At 33.1% G+C, this 7807-nt stretch overlaps 1 protein-coding gene across 2 annotated transcripts in view; it reads right to left on the reverse strand.

The window, feature by feature from the left end:
* MEF2C (myocyte enhancer factor 2C) overlaps positions 1–6113 on the reverse strand; it is a 165931-nt gene extending 159818 nt beyond the window's left edge. For both annotated transcript variants that reach the window (XM_069492528.1, XM_069492519.1), the window contains exon 1: positions 5924–6113. The gene's annotated coding sequence lies outside the window, so the exon portion shown is untranslated. The remainder of the gene's footprint in view (positions 1–5923) is intronic.
* Between the last annotated feature and the right edge of the window lie 1694 nt (positions 6114–7807).

Below are 7807 nucleotides of genomic sequence, written 5' to 3' on the forward strand. Positions count from 1 at the left end.
GAATAAAGCCTGTAGTTTCCCTCACATTATCACTGTTAAACTCTTAACCTCTTAAACTCCCCAGGTCAGAGATGATTAGTTGAGTATTCTAAAAGTTGGTGAATGCATATGCACTAATACTTCTCATAATAAGCATTGTCTGTGGTTTTTTTTTAATGTCTTATTTGAAGAGTTGGCTGAAGCCATTTTATTATTTTTCAAGTTGTATTATCTATTACTTTAAACTCAAGTAAAATTTGAGAATGATTTTTGGCTTTTCACTAGTATTGGGTGACGCTTATTTGCTAACCCACATAAAATAATTAAAATAACTAAACTACTTAACCACAGTAGTGCTTAATTATATCAGACAATAAATATAAAAGGATAGATAACATCTATAGCCATTTCCCTGTGCTCTCTTTGGTCTCCCAGAACCTAGGATTACTAAGTGCTAGTTTTCTTCACTGTTAACAAGAGAAGACTCTTTGTGAGGGTGTAGATAGTCTAATGCAAAGAACAGTTTATCAGAGTGCCTCAAAATCTCCCAGGGTGCATGTTAAAATGCAGATTCCTGGGCCCCGCCTCAGGCTCACTGAGACACAATCTCCTTAGGGCTTGTTTGCCTGCCACTGTCTTAGGGTAAGGGGAAGGCTAAGGCCCACAAAGTCCTTCTAATGCCCTACCTCTTTGTTTTCATCATTCCTTATGTACTCCTGTTCTCTCACTAATCTTAACAAACTTAATAGAATTTTAAAGTCATGTACACCTTTCAAAATAGTAAAAATGAGAGTTCAAAATGATATAAATCTTTCCATTGCCTGTCTTGATTCAAATTATAAGCAAGAAAAAAGGACATGCCACACATATTCTGCCTGTTGTAATTAAAAAACAAATTAAGCAATTCAGAGACCTAATCTTCACAAATTTCTGTACAATTCTTCATCTTTACTTATCTGAGGGATATCCCCTATCTTTTCCTGGATGGAATCTGTTCTGTGGATCCTGTTACCTCAGCAAAACCTATAAAATGGGCTTCAGATCCAGGGACCTCTACCGTTGGTGACAACTGACCCACCAACACGTTCATGCTGTAGTGACTGCCAGCTGCTTGTGAGCCTAGATTCCCTGAAAATAGGACTAGCACTGATGATCACTTCAGTAATGGGACTTCTCCATGAAGAGAATTTCAATTAATGCAAGTGTTCCTTATGACCTCAGTAATTTCGTCTGCCGAGCAGTCAGGAAGGGTCTTCACAACGTTGCCATCTCTGGCAACAGCGTGATCCATGTTCTTAATTTTTTAACTTCCCTCCACACTCAACTGTTGTTGTTAACCTCTCTTGCATTCAGATATTTTTAACACTTCAGAATAGGGGTTCTTTGATGCCCTCGTTTCTTATACCAACATTTTTTTTTTTTTTCTGACAAAAACAAACATATTCTCTTGCTGAGTTACAGCAAGAGAAAAAAAAGAGAGAGATCTTCCTACTTCTGCTCTGGTGCTCTGTGGACAGCACCCTTCAGCTCTAATGAGAAAACATTTCTGATCTTTCAAAAGCAGACAAGGGACTAAAACCCCTTTGAGATGCAGGGCAATATTGAACTTACTTGAAAATCTTGTGATTTTGCACATTTTGCTTTGACACCCATGTCTTTTACAATTGCTAGAAATGATACTATTTACTTATTACTTTGCTTGCAATTGATTTGCATACTGTTATTGCATACTGTTAAATGGTTCGCTGATTAATGAGTAATGTTGATTTGGGCTAAATGTAATGGAATAAGCAAATACATTTATAAATATATACAATTTAGTTGTTAAATGGTGTTAGTCACAGAACTGTTGATTACTTTAGACTAGTCCCCTTGCGGGGAAACCCTGGCCACAATTTGCTTCCATAGCCTATATCAATGTTTTAAGCTTTACCCCTTCTTTTTTTCTCATTAATTTGCATGTCTGTGTTTTAAAGCTAATACTTCTCATAAGCAAGTACTGCTCCAAAGCCCAGGACCAAGATAAATTCTTTTAAACTCAGAATGTAGTAGATTTCAACTAAACTATTTCTGTTCTAAAGGGCCAGAAGATAAGTATTTGTTTTGAATATTAATATTTTCATGACCTTAACTGAATCAGTATATTGTACAAATATACAATATTTATTAATGTGCTTAATACGTACTTAAATTAATTTATTTATATTAATATAGGATTATTGAGTGGTAGAATTTCTGAGCTGTTAGGAAACACTTGCTGAGGAGGGCTGTGGGATCCAGTGGGGTTTGATAATGAACACAGACACACGTGTGCACACGCATGAAAGCTAGTTAGTTTAGTTAGTTATATGAACTGTTTATTATATTCTGCACTTGAGTATAGGCATATGTTTCCTTGTTTATATTTAGTATTTTTAATTAGCTCCTGATCTTTCAAAAGAATTCCAATCTGTGTTTTTAATTTCTACATTTATCTTCTAAACGTATATATTGCCATTGATTATTTTTAATTTCTGCCATTTCATATGTATTCATAAACATTTCTAGTTTGGAAACCCATTTAAATGGTAAAGAGAATCTAAAAAAGAGTTTGTACCATAGACGTTTTAATGTTTTTATGCTCTTCATTGTTTCAGAACTGCATTTTAATATGCTCTGACAAAAATGTGTATTTCTCTAATAAGATATTAAGTTTGATGACTGAAAAGCATTCTCCAAAGGAATGTAATTCACATTCATTTTCCATGTGATCATTTTTACTTATAGCTTGGCAGTCCACACGTTTACAGTCTAATAGAAAAAAAATCACTGGATAGGAAGTTGGGAGACATACCCCAAGTCTATATCTGCTACCCACCTTGGTGACTTTGGGTGAATTTCATCTTTGGTCTTTGCTTTCATTTTCTTTACAAATTTGAAGTTGAAAACTTCAAAGCCTCATTCCACACTCTTAAAGATTTTATAAGCTGAAATAAGACGTGATTGAAAGAACTATGTGGGCATCATTAATTGGCTGCCCAGTATTTTCATGGACACAGATGTGTTACCTACTCTGGAAGTTCCTTTATGGAAATTAACTCTTTGTACATGAAAGATATGAACATCTAGAAAAACAGGATCAATAAGAAAAGGACAAGGAAATGAGTTAACGACAAAGGAAGAATGGTAGGCAGCAGAAATAAATTCCCCACTTACTTATTTTTTATCTACAGTCTAGTTATTCCTATTTGAAAACCTACTGGCACCAGGTATTATCAACAGGGATGAGTAATGTGTAATTTTTATCTTTACTGAGTTACATTTGGCTCACGGACAGTTGACAGCTGTCAGTCAGGTGGTTGGTCAATGAGGAGATACATATAAAGCTGCCAAAGTATTTTTGTTGCTTTAAATACTTACAAGTAAACCATTTTAGCTGGGAACTTTATTGTACTGAAATTAAATAGGTTGATATTCACAATATAATTAATTGAAGTTAATGCTGGAAGAATGAAGATTTTCTCTGTAGATATATAAGGTAAAAAAATGTTTTTCAAGTGTATTTCTGAAACAGGAGAATGATTAATTTTTCTCCGCTATATATAAGCTGTCTTTAAGATATGAAGATATATTGCAAATAATATTTAAAATGCATATGTTTTAAAATTAAAATCTTAGGGCAGGTATGACTCAATGCTACTTTAAGTCACAATATCTTACTAAGACTTATTAAAAGAAACCATTCCCATACATTGAGGGATTTGGCATAGGTATTTTCCTGACACAATGCTGAAGATTTATTAGAAAGGACAAACATATAGCTTCATGTCAAACAAGACTTTACAGCTTGTTGTCATAACTAAAAGAAAAAATCATGGGATTTTAGACTAAGCTCCACAATTCAGGACACAGTTAAAATGATAAATTTTAGTTATTTTGAAATATCTGGGCTATATATAACATTGTTTCTGATAGGTTCAGTTACACTTAAATAATTGACAAAGAGTCATAAATAATAATATGGCAGAAGCTTTCAGATTACTTATATTTAATGTTAATGACAGATGATGTAATAATTATAACCAGTAGTGTAAAACTATACAAGTTAACATGAAAACTTAACAACTATAATTCTGAAGTTGACCTAAGAGTGTGTGTTGTTGAGTTTTGTAGTAATTAGCCATCATCTTCAAAAGCAAGGGCTCTGATTCTTTAGGAATATAGTATTTAACAGACTAGAAAAATAAAAATAAAATTATCAAGTACGTAGAGTACATACTCATTCTTTAAGAGACTAATGAAGTTATTTAAAATATTCAGTAACTATAGTTACTTAAGTGTCCGAATCAATATAATGAAACAATGTAAAATATCATATGAAAATGGCAGTTTAAAACCACAATAAATATGTTTCTAAAAATATGTTTTAATTATCTAAAGTATATTCTACATGTAATAATTTATACTAAAAAGTAGATTTGGGTTTTAATTTTTAAAAATATGGATTCACTAAAATGTTTGTAGATAAGATTATGTTTTAAAAATATTAGATATTTTGATTGGATAGGCCATTTCTGATATTTTTTAAACCACAAATATTTCATACTTTTAAATAGCAGTGAAGCCAGTTTAAAAGAGTTTGATTACTTATAAATTTGTGGCATATTCATGTGGTCATCTATTTAAAAAATGCTTTATGTGCAGTAGTCATTAAAAAAAGTCAAATATTATTTTTTTCCCACTATACAACCATGTATTAAGCATGTAGATTGAAAATTATTTATGGGATGATCAGAATAAAACAATTGCCTCATAGTATTAGTAATTTATATTGGTAGGAGTCTTCCCCTTCTTAAGCAGCAATTCTACCCCCCACAGCCCAGAAAATTGATTATATGCATAATAATTTATAGCATTCTTGATCAATGTATGCTGTTGTATCTTTTAAATTCATTAGCTCATGTTGCTTGTGAATGTGGAATTTTGTTATTAAAATGGTTTCATATGTTTACTATGTATAGTCTCTAGCTTTGAGCTGCTTAGTTGCTTAAATAAATGTTTTCAATTTGCTATAATACAACAATTTGTGGAGAAATGCTGTGAAGCATAGTTAAAAGAATGAGCCCTTGAAATAGAATCACTTTTTAAAAATATGTCCTAACATGTGGTCTCATTTTTCCATGTTTTGCATTAATTAAAATCCTATTCTGAAAAAAAATATTTTTGCCTAAACTTTTGAATTCACAAAATAAAAATACTAAATATATAAATGTACTAATTTTGGAAATCAATGACGTAAAAACATGCTTTAGTAATGTCTTGGTTGTTTATTCCAAAGAATTTTCTCTAAAGAAACTCTATTAAGTAATGAGAAAATATTACCACTTTTAATTATTAAATAATATATTACTATTATCTAATTATTTATTAAACATGCAATATGTTTTAAAAATGTATTAAAATAAAGTTAATTCCATATTCTCTCTAATCATATTCCTATAACGTGCACACATTTGGAAAAAAAAAAAACCAGCACGTGTAATTTTTAAAAAGAGCATGTACAATCGCACCTTTTTGTTTGGGAGATTTATTAGAAAATAACATTTTATTCAGAAAAGATTATGACAGAATTAGATAAAAAGAGACTAAAATGCTATTTATTTAAATAGTCTAATATTGTATATGTAATTAATCATTCATCTTTCAGATACTGAAGACAGTGATGAAAGAGACTAATAATAAAAATATAAATTATTTCTTTTCAAAACTTAAAAAAAATCTAAAAAATTGCTAAGTGGCAACAGCTCTACTGTCTACACCGGGCAAACCCACGGTTGAGTGAGTTGGCTCTGATTCCGATGGTCTCATCCACTCTGTGAACGTAGGTACCTCAGCGGTGCCTCTTCCAAGATAACAAAATCAACTTTTAAAGATTAAAAAATATATTTTGGCAATTGAAACTCACCAGTGCCTTTCTGCTTCTCCAGGAAGTTGTACCCGTCAGCACCTGCTGAGGGCTTTGTTGTCCAAACTCCGACAGGTAAAAAAATTCCTGTAGAATAAAGCCAGACCAGCTGGCTTTGAAGAGAAACCCCCCAGTTTGGGCTGCGTTTGCCTCCTCTCCTTTTCTATGAAGACCGAGGCTTTGCCCCCTTGATCGTCAAGCCGTGAGATGCGTGATCCCTCTGCACAAGTGTCTGGCAGGCCGAGGTGCACCTGTTCCTGTCACTCTGGAGTAAATTTAGCTGTAAAGGTATCACTGACAACCAGACCTTTGTCAGTGCTGGCAAAAGAACACAGAATTACTTCCCTCCCCTCACCCCTCCCGACCTCCTATGCTGCTAGTTCCAATGGAAAATATCCAATCGGAAGTCTATCCAAAAATCATTCCTAAAAAATGAAATTGCTTTCATATGGTATAAAAAAGTAAGTTTCCTCATTTCCAGCAGATTTTAAAATTGCATTTCCAAGAATAATCTTGGAACACGACAAGTTTTCGTTCAATTAATTGTGGCTGGAAACTTTTTAATGGAGACATAGCACACACTGCGTTTCAGGCTATTGAATTGTGTTAAGCATTAAAGTTAGTTGCCATTCTTTACTGTAGCTCATTTGTTCTCTTCGATTCAAAGGAATATTAGAAGGTTAAAACTTATCACATAGGAGGGATTAATCATGCTACCAAAATTAGAAAACATATAGTTCTGAGGGACTAAATGTCAAAATTGTATGCTCGTAACACTAAAATTATTGGGAATTTGGGGTGCCACTGCGACATTAAAAGTGGCAGCTAATGTCTGTGGAAACCCTGGATGTGTAGAAGCTGGTTAAAGCTTGAGTTCTCTTACTCTTTGGTTAAGGAAAGGACATTTGTCATGCATGTGAATTTTTTGGACTAATTTTTTTATTGATGGTTTGAGAAAAATTTCCTTTGAAGGAATATAGAGAAGCAGGCACTGTTCCTTGATAGGTCTAAATATAATAGTCAAGATATGTAAAGCAGCCCAGGGGTAACATGCTTAACCAAAGCATTCTAAGCTTCTGCCTTGATAATTATGATTTCCTAAGTGGAGTTAAGGAGTTGGGCAGAGTACCTGTTCTACCGTATTATTGCTGTTTACAAGGGATGGGTGAGATGAGAAAAAGAAATCTGGGTCAAAATAAAAAATGCTTTGTAAAATAAACAAAGTTCCTATTTACTTACTATGTATAAACAGCCACTCACCAAGCCTCATTTCTCTGCAGGGCACCACTTTCAGATAAAAACATAGACCTGAATGGCATCATCCAGTATCCAAGGAAACCATGTAAGTACCTCTCTCACTGTGTACTTCTCTTATTCAGAGTTTAAAAGCTAGCTGAGGACTGAATAAGTGAGTGTTTTTATTTAATAATTACACGGGAGGTACTTTTTAGGAGCTTGCTAAAAAGAAACAGGTTCTTGATTGTTATGTGCGTCATAACAAAACCCTCATGTTTTCATCATATTTCATAAAATTATGTGTTTAGTCCCAATCTCTCCATCAATTCTCATTCTTAGGTACAAAACAGCTACTCAAAGTCCTAATGAATTGAGAGTTTCAAACTTTTCCAAGACCCATTAGAGTCTGACAAACAATGTTTCAGAGAGCTTGTGCCAGGAGTAGTTTCCTAATTGTTGTACAAGTTGCTAAATTTCAAAATTAAGAAAAAAGTCCTTGGAAAATAATATTTTATTGGTAAACACTTATAGAAATTTATTTGGCTTGAGCCTTGCTTGGGGAGTGAGCAAAGAAATGAGGTTACATATTTAAACCCAGTAAAGAATATTGAAAGTAAGTGTAATTAACAAGATGCAAAAATTTGGAGA

The sequence above is a fragment of the Eulemur rufifrons genome, chromosome 17 (genome assembly GCF_041146395.1).
Source record: "Eulemur rufifrons isolate Redbay chromosome 17, OSU_ERuf_1, whole genome shotgun sequence".
NCBI classification, from domain to species: domain Eukaryota; kingdom Metazoa; phylum Chordata; class Mammalia; order Primates; family Lemuridae; genus Eulemur; species Eulemur rufifrons.